Source organism: Dasypus novemcinctus, chromosome 1, assembly GCF_030445035.2.
Source record: "Dasypus novemcinctus isolate mDasNov1 chromosome 1, mDasNov1.1.hap2, whole genome shotgun sequence".
NCBI lineage: Eukaryota > Metazoa > Chordata > Mammalia > Cingulata > Dasypodidae > Dasypus > Dasypus novemcinctus.
Window position 1 is genome coordinate 208,180,073 of NC_080673.1, and position 15,047 is coordinate 208,195,119.

General features: G+C 60.3%; 1 non-coding gene across 1 annotated transcript; it reads left to right on the forward strand.

Annotated features, from left to right (window-relative positions):
* Positions 1-14,516: 14,516 nt before the first annotated feature.
* Positions 14,517-14,623, forward strand: LOC111761127 (U6 spliceosomal RNA). Its single transcript, XR_009187369.1, has one exon. It is a non-coding gene; the product is annotated as a U6 spliceosomal RNA (small nuclear RNA).
* The last annotated feature ends 424 nt before the right edge of the window (positions 14,624-15,047 follow it).

The window sequence follows — 15,047 nt, forward strand, 5'->3', positions numbered from 1 at the left end:
GTGAGTAGATGAGTGAATGAGCGAGTGGGTGAGTGAATGAACGGATCTGACGAGTACACGCGCGTTTGTGAATGGATGGACTGGTGAATGAGTGAGTGAGTGAATGAGTGATTGAACAGTCCTGTTGAATGTGTGAATGAATGAGTGTGAATGAATGAGTGTGAATGAATGAGTGAACCCCTGGTGCCTGCAGAGGGCCCGGAAGCGTCCACAGCGGACACGAAGCACCCTGGGAATGGAGAGGGGTTCGGAGCTGCCTTGGAGGAAACGGGGGGATGGAATGGGGGGTGGTGGGTTTGGGGTGTACCCCGTGAGAAGAGGCACCGGCCGAGCTGGGGTACCCCCCGGGTCACTGACAAGGGGCCTGGGCGGGCGTCGGGAGGCACGGCGGGTGCCCGAGGCCAGGGCAGTGGGGGTGGGCAAGAGGGGGGAGAAGGGGCAGCCGGGGCAGGGGAGCTGGGGGCGCGCGGGGGCTGCCGGGAGCCGTGCTGACGAGGGGCGCCCAGAGGACGGCGGGGGCTGGGCTCGGCAGGGGCCCCTGCGCCTCCCGCGGGCAGCGGGCATCCCGCGGGGAGCGGGCTGGAGTGACCCCCAGGGTGGAGGGAGCCGCCCCCGGGCCACCCCGCGCTCGTCAGCGGGTCCCCTGGTCCCCGACGGCCGGCGGCTCAGGGTCGCTGTTTGCTCACCGGGAGGTCCCCCGTCACGGGAAGGAGCCCCCAGCTCCGTGCCAGGCGCCCGCCGTGTCCTCCCGTGTCCTGTGGCCTCAGGGTCCATGAGCTTCGGGGCCCCGGAGAGAAGAAGGGACGCAGGCGGGACAGCTGGGCCGTCGCGGGCGCTGGCCGGGGGCCGGCTTCACTGACCACAGGGGACTTGCCGGAAACGGAGCGTCTCCTGCAGACCGACGCCTCGGCTCCCGTTCCCAGCGCGCCCGGGGCCTTCTCCCCAGCCCAGCCCTGGGACCGCCCTGCGGGTGGCGGGAGACGGGGCCCAGGTCTACCCAGGCGGGGGCTGCAGACTCAGGGGAGGGGCCCCCGGGGGCCCCACGGGACTGCCCTCCCGCTCGCAGCCCCCGGCTGACCCCCAGGCGCAGGTGCGGGCGTGGGGTCCCCTGGCCTGGGGGGGCAGAGCCGGCTGCCCCCCCCAAAGCTGCGCCCCCAGCCGACTCCTCAGCACAAATGCCATTTAATTTACATGACAAAGTGGCACCATTATTGCAAGATGACAGAATGCCACTGGGGCAATTTCCGAAAATTATTTAAACAATGTAATGAGTTAAATGTCAACCGCAGGCTAATTATGTTTATGCTAATTGGTAATTAGCCCTCTAATAGGACAGTCTTAATTAACAATAGTTACGAGTGTGGGTGGCGGGTGGGTGGCCCAGGAGAGGGGCTGGGGGGGGCCGGGCGGGCTCAGCACAGCCAGGCCCCTGCCCCCCCCACGGCACTGCAGCCCCGGGGACCTCCCCGACCCCCTCCCCGCCTGCGGCTCCGGGGCTGGGGTCCAGTCGCGGCCTCCCCCGCGCCCCCATGCTGGGACGTTTATCCCCGTTTCAGGACACGGGCAGGCGGCGGGTGCCGTGGGGACAGGGCGAGGCCGGGCACAGCCCCGAGTCGGCCACGCTCCGGGCGCAGGGCACAGAGGGCTCCTACGCAGCCGCAGGGGCCCCTGGGTCCAGAGGAGGGGAGCAGCGCCCTCCCGCCCCGGCCCCCCACCTGCCGCCTCCCGCCCCCCCAGCGGGGCCACGCCGGGCTCCACGGGCCTGTGGGCGCGTCCACCGCGTCCGGCCGAGGGGCTGCTGGGCGGGACCAGGAACGGGCTCCAGGCGCCGAGCAGTGCGGGGGCCGCGGCCTGGCGGGGTCGGAGCCCCCAAGACGGGGCAGCAAACGCACCGCGAGGGGCCGAGGGGCCGGGGCATTGTGGGGGCAAGGAGGGACCCTGGCAGGGGATGGCGAGCACCAACAGGACAGCGAGCGAGGACAGGGAACAGCAAGTACGAACAGGGAACAGCGAGTACAAACAGGGAACAACAGCAAGTATGAACAGGGAACAGCAAGCGAGGACAAGGAACAGCAAGTACGAACAGGGAAGAGCGAGCACCAATGGGACAGCGAGCGAGGACAGGGAACAGCAAGTACGAACAGGGAACAGTGAGTACAAACAGGGAACAACAGCAAGTATGAACAGGGAACAGCAAGCGAGGACAAGGAACAGCAAGTACGAACAGGGAAGAGCGAGCACCAATGGGACAGCGAGCGAGGACAGGGAACTGCGAGTATGAACAGGGAACAGCAAGTATGAACAGGGAACAGAGAGTATGAACATGAAAGAGCAAGCAAGGACAGGGAACAGAGAGTACAAACAGGGAACAGCAAGCACTAATGGGACGGTGAGCGCTAACGGAACAGCGAGTGCCAATTAGACAGCGAGCGATGACAGGGAACATCAAGTGAGAACAGGGAACAGAGAGTGAGGAGAGGAAACAGTGAGAAAACAGGAAACAAGTACGAACAGGGAACAGTTAGCACAAACAGGAAATATGAGCGCAAACAGGGACTAGAGAGCAAAGAAGGAAGAGAGCAAACGGAACAGCGAGCACAACAAAATGAAAACAGGGAACAGTGAGAGCAAACAGAAGGAACAGAGAGCGCAAAGATGCTGCTCATTCAGGTGTGGGGCACTGCTAGCCAGGGGCCTGGGGCCACTGCTCCGCTGCTCTGAGTAGCTGACTAGAAAGGGGTTTGTCCTGCATCACCCAGGAAACTGGAGTTGGAGCTGGGCCCCCATCGGCCGTGCCCTGGCCGTGGCCGGGGGATGCAGGCCACCTTGGCCTGGAGATACCTGGCCTCCCCAGCACTGCCCGAGAGTCTGGAGGCAACACCAAGTAACTCATGAGCAGACGCTTCCGCGGGTCCTGGACCCAAAGCCAGAACCTGAAGCAGAAGCCCCACTGTGGACGCCCGCGCGGAGGACGCAGCCTCCTCAGCAGACCGGCTGCGAGAAACGCGCCGTCCCTTGTTTTCCTGAAACTCACCTTCTATGTCGAGCACCTGCACCGCCAGAGGAAATTTCATTCCAGCACGTGCAGCGTTCTGGGGTGCCCGGCTCTGGGGGCTCGCAGGGGCCCCTCGGGGTCCTCGCGCCCCGTGGGCTCCCACCAGGGGCTGGCCTTACACGTTTCCACCGCGAGCGTCTGGCCCCGTCCTTGTGCCCCCAGGCCCGGCTCGGGAGCTCCCAGCCGTCCCCGCTGCTCTGCGCCAGAGGCTCCGGAAGGTTCTGGAGGCCACAGAGCAAGAGCCCGCGCCATCTGCTTTCAGGCCCCGCTGCCCCTCTGGAAATTCTCTTCTCCCTCCCCCTCCCAGGCTCGGTCAGTGTGGGCAGGCGCGGGACGCTCCCCCATCCTCAGAATGCACCCCAAAGCGCGTCTCCCCCTGCCTCACGGGGTCTCTGAGCTGGGGGGGAAGAGGAGCCTGCGCCTCCACGTCAGACCCCCCCGGGCACCTCCACGTCAGACCCCCCAGGCCTCCGTCCGTCGCACTCTCAGCTGCCTTTGAGGCTCAAAGCCCGAGGATGCGGTTGCTCTCGGACGCGGCTGTGTCACCCCCGCCCCCGCGTTTATGAACGCCAACGTCGCGCTCAGGCTGACCGGCCACAGGCGGGGGGCGGCAGGAACCAGGGACCCTCCCTGCGAGGACAAGCCGCCCGACAGCGAGGTCCACCGGGGACAGGGCCGCCGAGGCCGCGCCGGGGTCCAGGGCACCGAGCTCCAGAGGAGGGAGTGCGGGAGCAGGGCCGGCTGCCCCACGGGTGGGGGGACGCCCACGGGGGGGGGGGGAGCCGGCAACATCCACCCCGGGGTCAGGGTGGGGGGCACTGGATGGCCAGCGGGCCAAGCACAAGTGCTCCCCGTGACCAGGCCACACCCGCATACGCACACACGCGTGTGCATGTCCTGCCCTGCACACACCCGGGCCACACCCACGCATGCACACACACGCGTGCTCACGCCCTGTACACACACGGGGCACACCCGTGCGCGCACACACGCATGCACACGCCCTGCCCTGCACACACCTGGGTCACACCCACACACACACACGTGTGCGCCCGTCCTGCCCGGCACACGCCCGGCCGCCCGTGCCCCCTGCGCCCACGGCACTCCCTCCGGCCGCCAGCCTCCTGCTCTCTGGACCTGGAGTCGACTCAAGGAGAGGCTCCGGGGGCTCCGCGGGCCACAGGCCACGACGACCTCAGCTGTGAGGGGCGACCCCAGCCTCAGCCCGACTCCCTGCCTCAGAGGCTCCGGGGCCCTCAGAGGCGACCGGCAGGAACAAGAGGGGGCGCGGGGGGGTCCATCTGAAATGCCGCCAGCGGCACGCGCGCGAGAGAAGGGACTTGCAAACCAAAGAACACGTACCAGGGAAATTTTGCCACAGAAAAGATGATAAGTTGACCAAACAGTTCTCCACAAAAATCAAAGGATTTACAGATAAATTGGCCTTTATGAAATGAGTCAAGAATTCAGAACAGAAATATAAAACTCAAAAATGAGACAATGGAAGAAAACAACAAATGAGCTGACAGTTCTCAAGAAGGAAGTGAAAGAGGAAAACGAAACCGTCACAAGCAGCCCTGACCCGTTGATACAAACGGGACCATTTGGAAGCAGAGAAAAGGACAGAGCTTGACACAAACACCACAGTCAGAGATGCAGAGAGACTGGTTCTGAGAAAACGGAACAAAGTAAAACTGAAGAGAACACGGAGTGTAAAAGGGTAGGAGATATTCGATCCACATACAGGACAAGCAAAGGAGAGCCAGCATATGCATAATTGCACCCCCAAGAAAGCAACTAGAATACAGCAGACTAAAACGTCAATTAAGGGAAATGTTCTGGATGAAGAAAGATTGGAATGTATGGGCTGAAGGGACCTGCCGTCATCCAGGAGGAACCGACACAGAGCAATCAACAGTGGGAGACCAAACTTCACCAACAAACCCCGTGAACACCCAGGTCAGAAAAGAAAAACAGTCGCGTCACCTCAGTGGAGGGAGAAGCAGAAAGCCAGCCCGAGGCCTCAGCCACTCAGCGGAAGAAACAGCGGAAGACTTGTCTACACATCTGCATTAGCCAGCCAAAGGGGTGCTGATGCAAAACACTAGAAATCTGCTGGCTTTTATAAAGGGTGTTTATTTGGGGCAGGAGCTTACAGACACCAGGCCATAAAGCACAAGTTACTGTTGTGGAATTTAAGAGAAGTTCAATTATTTGAGTATAGAGAGGCCAGGACTCAGTAATGATTTTGAGAAGGAAAAATGGTTTATTGACGGCCGGCCGGACTCGGGAGCTTTCAGTTTGAATCCCGAGCCCCGAACAAGATTTTCAAACGTCTTTTATACAGAGAGGAAAGGCCAAATGGTCCCTTTGTTTCAGTTCTCAATAGGCTTCAATTAGCATATATCTCTTCCACATCTTAGGTAAGCTTTTAGCATGGACTCCAGACATTCTAGATAAGCCTTGGTTTTTGCATTTCCCCTAAATACTTAAAGTTTATAGCCCTTGCATTGTTAAACATTTCCTGGGACTGGAGCCGCTGTCACCGTCCCTAAGGGCAGGACTGCAGCCTCTTACCGTTCCACACCCACAAGTCAAACAACTTAGTTATCTCTGAAGAGACACAGAGCCTTCCACCCATAGCCCACATCATTACTTCCCTCACCAAAGTCTATTTGGAGCAAGACGGCTGCTGACTCCTGCCAGGCTCAGGCTTCCTGGGTTCCTCTGGGCTCAGCTCCTCTGTTTCCTCCACAAGGTCAGCTGTAGACGATGAGGCTCTCTAGGCTCTGCCTCTCTCCACAGGGTCAGCTGTAGACTATCAGGGAAACGGCTCTGTCTCTTGCCCTGGGGCTCCAGCTTGAGGCTTCAGCATCAAACTCCAGCATCAGAAACCCACCCCTCTGTCCTTTGCCGCCTTTTATCCTGGTGGGTGGGGACTCAATGCCTTCCTGGCGCAAGTGGTTTACATAATTAATCAAGTAAACCTGTGAATCCAATATAATCTAATATGCCCAGAGGAAAAGACCAGTTTAAAAACATAATCCAATATTTCCTTTTGGAATTCATCAATATCAACCTGCTACAATGTCCTTCAGGAAAGAAACTGTATCAGGGTGACAGCCACCATCATACCAGAACAGCTGCTTTCAAACGCGCAGTGACTCCCCGAGCCCTTCTGGAAGGAACTAAAAAGCCCAAACCTGGACAGCAAGAGCGTGGGAGGACTTGGCCGGAAGGTCGGCGCGCTCTGCGCAGCTCGCGCCCTCGGCCGGCCCGGCTCCTGCGCGCCTGGGGGGCCGCCAGCCCTCGCATGGCCGGTGGCGGCCTCGTCATCGGGCAAACCGCACATGCGCTTCGAGAGCAAAGGGTCTGCGACCATCGCAGCCCCCGTGAGACAGACAGCCCGGGCCGGGCTCCGCGCCGCCCCTCGCCCCCCTTGCTCCTCCTCGCAAGGGGCTGCTCGCGTTCTGCCTCTTGTGTGCGTTTGTGACTTCAGCACGGAGCAGGGCCAGCGGGCTGGAAGAGGGAGTCAGCACCCAGCCAGGAAACGGGGGCCGAGTCGGGGTTCAGGGAGGAGCCAGGAAACGGGCGCCGAGTCGGGGTTCAGGGAGGAGCCAGGAAATGGGGGCCGAGTCGGGGTTCAGGGAGGAGCTAGGGCAGGTGGCTGGAGCACAGGAGCTGAAGCCCCCTAGCCAACGTGTCATTGGACGTGGGGTTCCAAGCGCCCAGACACACGGGCCGAGACGCGCGCGGGCGGCGGCACCAGGCCTGGCTGGCAGGGGACGGGGTCTCGGCGTCAGCACAGCGGGCACCACCAGAGTCTCACAGTGCAGGAGAGAGCGCTCATGGGTCCAGCTACATCCAGTTGCTGGCAAAGCAGTGGGTGCAAGACACAGCCCAGCCCTTTAGGGACCGCGTCGCGCTCGTATTGAGTGCCAACTGTGTGCTTCCCGCCGCTGCGGCCGACGAGGACACCGAGGCCCCATGGCTGGTGCCAGGCCCCGCGGGGGCTGGCAGGCCCAGAGGCCAGAATGAGGTGGCCTGAGTCCCGCGCTGCTGGGGAGGGACGAGGCCGTGGAAGGGGCCTGTGGGCGCCGGCACCGGGCAGCACGGGCCAGGGGGCAGCGCCCACCGTGCATCCGGTCGTCTGCTGGGAGCCGCTCGTCCCTCCCGAGCGCCAGGCCGTCACTGGGTCCCACCCTGCCGTCACCCCGCAGTGAGGGGACCCGTGGCGGGGGGCGGGTGGGGGGGCAGGCGGGGGGTGGAGGCAGGACGGGGACGGGCGTGGGGTGGGCGGGCGTGGGGGGCGGATGGGGGCAGGGGGGACGGGCGTGGGGGGCACACGGGCAGGTGGGCTGGTCACCGCAGGGGTCGGCTCTGGATCTCGCGGCCTCACGGGGACCCACCGCACATCGGCCCCCAGGTCCACGCTGGGCCGGCCAGAGTCCAAGCCAGGGAGCGCGGCGACGCCCGGAGCCCAGAACCCACGTGGACCGAGCAGGTCCTGGGAGACCGGGCGGCTGGGCCTGCCCCGCGGGCGGGCCTGCTCCTGGAGACGCGCGTCCCTGCGTCCAGGGGCCCTCGGCCCTCGTTAAGCCCTCGGCCCTCGTTAAGCCCACCGCACCACGACCGGGCCAGCCGAGGCCGGCCAGAAGGCAGGGCCCCCAGGTGGGCGGCAGCTCCGCGGGCTTCAGCCAGAGGCTCAAGGGGCGAAGGTCAGGCTGGCGGCGCACGCACTGGCTCTGTCTCTCTCTGTGTCTCTGTCTCTCTATGTCTGTCTCTCCTTGTATCTCTCTATCTCTGTCTCTCTCTCTCCTTGTCTCTGTGCCTCTCCTTTTCTCTCTCTGTCTCTCTGTGTCTCTCCTTGTCTCTGTCTCTGTATCTCTCTGTGTGTCTCCCTGACTCTCTCTGTCTCTCTCTGTGTCTCTGTCTGCCTCTCTCTGTGTCTCTCTGTGTGTCTCTCTGACTCTCTCTGTCTCTCTCTCTGTGTCTCTGTCTGCCTCTCTCTGTGTCTCTCTGTGTGTCTCCCTGACTCTCTCTGTGTCTCTGTCTGCCTCTCTCTGTGTCTTTCTGTGTCTTTCTCTGTCTCTCTCTGACTCTCTGTCTCTCTATCTCTCTGTCTCTGTGTCTCTCTCTGTGTCTCTCTGTGTCTCTCTCTGACTCTCTCCATCTCTCTATATCTCTGTCTCTTTGTGTCTCTCTCTGTCTCTCCCTGACTCCCTCTGTTTGCTCTCTCCTTCCCTCTTCCTCACTCATCCCTGCCTCTCCCTGCAGCCCCCCAGGCTCCCCGCTGCCCCTTTGCCCAGCTCTCCTCCATCAGCGTCTGCACACGGCCGTCAGGGGGTCTTGAGCAAACATGAGCCAGGCTCCTCCCTCTGTGCGAGGCTACCCTGGCTTCTCATTCCTCAGTTTACCCACTGGGAACTCTGCTTCCTGGGCCTGAGGGCCATGCCACACTCCAATCCAGAAAGCCCGGAAAGTTCTCCGCCTTCGTGTCCTTGAGCGTGCCTCGGTCCCCTGGAGTCTGAGCACGGCCCGTGGCACCTCCTCCCTTGTCTCCCCCCGCCATGCTCTCCACCCCCAGCCCTGCCCCCTCCACCTTCCCCGGACTCTTCCCCACAGCCTCAGGGCTCCTCTGCCGCCGTGTCTAACCTGCCGCTTAACCCATCAGGCTTGTCACGTAAATGACTCTTTTTCGTGTTGCAATCTGCCTGTTCTTTTCTAGTAACACCCTCTTCTTTTCTCATGTTTGGCTCCTCCTCAGTCTCCTCTTATCTTGGGTGCTCGGTTTGTTTGCTTCTCCCTAGTAGTTTGGTTACCTGACATTCGCATGGGTACTGCTTTCTGCCCGTCCATCCGTCCATCTCCCCACTGACCCTGGCCAGTGGGGTTGCAGTTCCAGAGGCTGAGATCCTGTAGGGCCCTGTGTCCGAGAGTCCAAGCACCCCAGGGAGCGCCGGCCCTGCCCAGCAGCTGCCTCTGCTCCTGCTGGCCCTCGAGCCTCCGCGTGGGGTCATCCTTGTTCTTTGGGGGCTCCTGGGCCCCTGGGTTGTGGACACTTAATCTCCAAGCCCGTGAAAGGCTGAGGCCCGTGAAGAAGCTGTGGCTCCTCACAGGGGCACCTGCCCGAGGCCCCGAGCCTCCTCCCGTCTCCCCATGGAGCGGGCAGGGTTCCCCAACGTGCCTTTCAGCAGGGGTCCCACCTTGCGCCCCCGGGCAGAAGCCCCCACCTCCGGGTGTGGTGGCCGCACCTGCTCCCCGGGCCCTCTCGCTGCCCCGAGCTCGTGAGGCGGGTGGGGGAGAAGGGCTGCTCCTGGGCCTGCAGGGGCCGAGGGCAGCGGCCCCCGGGCCCGGTCCAGCGTCATGCGGCCGTGGCCTGCCCTGGCCACCTCCGGAGCTGGGCCTGGAGCCGGGCCCCCTGACGCAGCCCCCCGCGATGGCGCACCTCCACCCCAACCCCAGAATCGGGGCTCGGAGCCCCCAGGCCCGCCCCGTCGGCTCGGGCCGCAGGTGGACAGTGGCCGCGTCTGTTTGCTAAACTCTGGCGGGGTGTCCCTGCACCCGGGGCCGGGGAAGGGGAGGGCGATGCCCCCACTCGCGGCCCCTCCTGCACTGCCCCTACACCCCTGCCCTGCGCCCTCCCCCGTCCCCAGGGAGCGGCGCACAGGTGGCCCCGCCCCCGAGCCCCCCCGAGCCCCCGAGCCCCCCGGCCCCCCCGCCCCCCGAGCCAAGGCTCTGCCCAGCCTGGCAGTGGGGGGCCAAGATAGGCCCGGGACTTAGGGGAGCTGAGGCACGCCTCCCCACCTGCGGGGGCTCGGGGGGACTCTATTTTTCTTTTTTCTTTTTTTAATTTTTTTAATTAAAGTTAATAGATTGCAAGGAATGTTACATTAAAAAACATAAAAAAACAAGAAACATAAGCGGTTCCCATATAACCCACTCCCCACCCCCTACCGCTCTCCTAATGGGGCAGGCACTGAGGTGCAAAGGGGCTCCCGGCACCTATAAACGGGCCCCCCCCCCCTCGTGGCCTGCCCCGTTCCTGGGGGGACCTCTGCGCTGCGGCCCCCGCGGGAAGGCGACACCCGCTGCACCCGCTCTTGGCGGCCTCCAGGCTGGGGGTCTCGATGTCAGACAGCAGCGTGGGACGCCCCGGCCCCTCAACAGCCCAGGGCCACAGAGCCTGTCCCGCCCCTGCGCCCGGCCGGCCCAGCGCACCACCGGCACCCACGCCTCGGCCACCGGCACCCACGGCTCGGCCACGGACCTCTCAGCAGCGGGCCACGGGCGCAGCCCCGAGGACGCGCCCGGCAGAGGCAGGCAGGGCTCGGTGGAGTCGGGGGCTCGGCCGCAGGCAGGCAGGGCGCGTGGGCAGCCCCTGGACAGCACAAGGGCGAGGCCTGTGTCCCTGCCTGCGTCCCAGCCGCCGGCCGCGGGTCTGGGGTCCCTGCTGGGCCCCATGGGTGGAGCTCAAGGAGCGACACGGGCGGCGTGTGGAGGGCGGGCGCAGGGTGGGGTGGTCAGCCCTGCGGGGCTCGCTGCGGCGTCCGTCTGTCCCGGCAGCGCAGCCCCGGGGAGGAGGAGGGAGGCCGGCGGCGCGGCGTCAGGGCCCTGACCTTGGCGTCCACCCGAGCTCCGCTTTGCTACAAAAGGCGATAAACCCAGGCCCGCGGCAGGCATCGGCGGCTCGAGATCGACTCCTTGTCGCGTCTCCATCAATCAGAGCCTCTGCCCCTAATTTACCCACTTATCGTCCTTCCTGTAACTACAAAATCAAAGCCACCGTGTTCGGCATCGACTGGGACACGCCTGTGTGACCCCCCCCCCGTGGCCCCTTCAACGCGCCCAGACACGCGCCTGTGCGCCGGCCGCGAGGACGGGCCCGGGGGACGGAGGGGGGCCCCTGGGTGTCTGCGGCTGGGGGCGGAGGGGCCCCAGAACGCCGCGACCAGGGCCCCTGGGTGGGGGTCCCAGAGGGCTGGAGCCTTCAGAGCCCCCGTCTTGGCTCGCTGGCCAGGCAGGCTCTGCACCCAGGGGTGCCGCCCTCCCACCCCAGCGGTGCGTCGGTGCCCAGGCTCTGCCCCTCGCTGCTCAGCGCAGGGTCGGGCGGGAGGGCAGGCCGATGGGGAGCAAGGGGGAGCCCCGTGGGATGCACCCTGGAGCAGGGGTGCCCGGTAGCCCCCCAGCCAGCACCTGCACCCCACTGCCCTACCTCGCCCAGAGCCCCGGGTGCTTCTGTCCTCAAGGCCGCCTTGACCCCACGTCGCCAACCGCCGTGTCCACCGCGTCTGCTCCCAGCCCCCGCGGCCGGGGCCCCTGGGGCCTGCTGGTCCCGCCAGCTCGGGGCCCGCTTCAGACGTACTGGAGCCCGGGGACACTGGCGGTGGAGGACCCCGGGGGGGCCGTGCTCGGGAAGCCGACCCCCCCTTTGGGCAAGCGACGCTTCGACTGCGTGGGGGCAGCTGGGGGGTGAGGGAGGCGGGGCCCGGGGCGGGCCTTGTCCTCCGCTGGGGTCCCCCATAGACGGAGCCTGGGAGCAGAGACGCAGAGGAGCAGCCCGGGAGCTGGAGAGGGGCCCGCGCGGAGCCGCACCAGCCCCGGAAGCCGAGAGCCGCCCCCCCGCCCGCGGAGAACCAGCCTGGACGGCCCGGGGAGGGCACCGCGGGCCTCGCCACGCGGCCGGCGTCCAGGAGCGCCAGCGGCCGGCCCCCGAGAGCCAGCGCCTCTGCTGACGCCTGGTTGGGACGCGTCGCAGCCTTGGACTTTTACCCCAACAAATTCCCACCTGAAAGGAGCCCACTCCTGGCGTTTTGCTTCACTGCAGCCTCCAGCAAATGACAGCTGCGCCGTGGACGGGGCCACCAGGGCCGGGGGAGCTCGGCAAAGCCGGGCCCAGGGGTCCGGGAGCAGGGTCTGTGTTCTCTACTGAAGTGAAGGTGGCATCGGTACACACTCAGGATTTTAAATGTAAGCCCCATGGCAGCGACAAACCAAACACCAAAGAATGTGCAAAGTCACAGAGAGGCAAAGCAGAGCGCAGGTTACTGGGACGGAGCTGGGGCAATGGCAGGACAATGCCAAGAGAGCGTCGGGTTTGTCTGGGGTGAAGGGAAAGCTCCAGTAATGGGTGGGTGGGAGCACTGCAACATGTGGACTATGATTAATCCCACTGAATTGTGTATTTGGGAGTGCTGGAATGGGAAGCTTCAGGTTGTATGTATGTTTCCACAATTGAAAAAGAAAGATAAACTGGAGAGGGGATGACGGTTAAATGCAGTACATGACACTGGATGGAATCTCAAAATAGAGGAGAAAATGCTCAAACGGACCTTACTGGGACACAGGAAAAAACAGTGATATAGAATGCAAGCTTTATATCAAAGTTAAATTTTTTGAACTTGATAACTACACTTCTGGTGATTTATGTTCAAGGATTACGATTTGCGCAATCTGATCTCAAATATTCAGAAAATAAATAGATGATATAGCTATAGATGACAGATAGATGGAAGATATATTAGAAGATAGATTGATAGATGATAGATGATAGATATGACAAAAGTGGCAAAATATTGAAACTGGTGGCTCTGGGTGCCTGAGGGGGTTGGGGCGTGTTGGAGATCTCTGTATGGGGTTGTTTTTGTGGGTTTTTTTTGCCACTGTCTTGTAAGTTTGAAATTATTTCAAAGTAAATAGTTTTTAAAAAATCACTGGATGGCCAGTTTTTAAAAATCACTGGATGGCCTCAAGAGAAGAATAGAGGTGAAAGAAAAACAAGTCAGTGAAAGTTTAGATAGACCAATGGAAATTATGCAATCAGAATGATAGAAAAAAAAAGCCTTAAAAGAAAAAAAGGAACAGAGCTTCAGGCACCTGTGTGTTGCTAGCAGAAAATCTAAAATTTGTGTCAGTGAAGTTCCTGAAGGAAAGGAGAAAAGTACAAAAAAAAATTTGAAAAGGAGAAAGTACAAAAATTTTTTAAAAATAATGACTGAAATTTTCCTGTATCTGGCAAAAGACATAAATTTATTCATTCAATAAGCCTCACTGAACCCCAAAGATGATAAACTCAAAGAAATTCATGCCTGGAAACATCATAATCAAACTGCTAATCAAAACCAAAGACAGAGAAGCAGACTTGGCCCAGTGGTTAGGGCGTCCGTCTACCACATGGGAGGTCTGTGGTTCAAACCCCGGGCCTCCTGACCCGTGTGGAGCTGGCCATGCGCAGTGCTGATGCGCGCAAGGAGTGCCCTGCCACGCAAGGGTGTCCCCCGCGTAGGGGAGCCCCACGTGCAAGGAGTGCACCCGTAAGGAGAGCCGCCCAGCACGAAAGAAAGTGCAGCCTACCCAGGAACACACAGTGAATGGACACAGAGAGCTGACAATGGCGGGGGGCAGGGTAGAAATAAATAAAAAATGAATCTTAAGGAAAAAAAAAAAAACAAAGACAAAGAAAAGTCTTAAAAGCACCCAGAGAAAAAGGGCACTTACAGTGAGGGGAGCAGTCACTTGAACGGCTGTGGATGTCCCGTTGGGGGCAATAGAAGCAGGACGCGGTGAGCAGCATTTTCAAGGGCGCACACAGACTTCCGTATCGGGCACAAACGGCCCACCAGGAGGACAGTGAAATACACAGCATTTCAGACGAAGGACAACTGAAGAGGCGCTCTCCAGCAGGCGTGCTCTGAAAGGGAAGGCCAGGAGGCTCTCCAGGCAGGAGGAAAGCTCACAGATGGTTTAGGAAACCATAACTATCTGGGTAATTACGGAGAACTACTTTTTCCTCCTACTTCTTTAAAATGTGTATGATCGTTGAGAACGATAGAAAGAGCACTGGGGGGATTTTGAATGTACGTAGACGTACTACGTGAGACAACGACGACATGAAGAAGAGGACAGAGGTGATTTGGGCGGTGTGGCCGTTTGGTATTGTTTATGATTTCCAAAAACAGATACTGGCTTGTGTTTGTAACCTGGGCATATTAGAGTGTATTAAATTCAGAGGTTTCCCTTTTACTTGATTAAATTAGAATTAGGGCTTTGATTCTGCCACATCAGTAGGGAGAGAAAATGACACTGCAGAGGAGAGAGTTTGAATTTTGATGCTGGAGCCCTGGGAGGTAAGTACACAGAGAAGAGCACAGAGGAGGAGCGACAGCTCATTCAACAGGCCCCGGTGGCCCGGAGGGGAGAGAGTCACACAGAGGGAAAGTAGGAGAGACCAGAGACCAGCCTCATGCCAGCCCCAGCTGAGATCAGAAGAGGCCGGGGCCACGGAGCCTGCCGAGGAAGAGGGAGGCTGAGCCCTGGCAGACGCGGCCGCCGTCTTGCTCCAGCACGGGGCCAGTGACTTTGCGTGAGGAAGTACCTCCTACGTAACCTTGAGTTGGACTCTTCAGGGCCTTTGACTCTAAGCGTCTACCCCAAGTAAATACCCTTTATAAAAGCCAGCAGAGTGCTCGCTTCGGCAGCACATATACTAAAACTGGAACTATACAGAGAAGATTAGCATGGCCCCAGCGCAAGGATGACACGCAAATTCGTGAAGCGTTCCATATTTTTAGTGTTGCTGTGGGGGGAGTGGTGGGGTGGGGGCAGTGGGGTTGAAAGGGACCTCATATTTTTTGAATGTAATATTTTTTAAAAATGAATAAAAAAATTAAAAAAAAAAAAAAAAGCCAGCAGAGTTCTGGTACTTTGCATCAGTAGCCCTTTGGCTGACTAATACAGGTGGTAACTTGTCTACTCTACTCTTGAAATGATAAAATATTAATTCTACGCTGACTGTGAAAAGTTAAGTATGTATATTGTAATCTCCAAGAAATTGCTAAAAAGAACTACACAAGGAGAAATAGTAAAAAAAAAAAAAAAAATGAAAACAATAGAGAAATGACAATGAGATACTGGAAGATAGAAATAATAAAGAAGGTAGGAAAGGGAAAGAGGAAAAAACAAGAGAGGGATGAAGAAGCAAATTTTTAAAAAA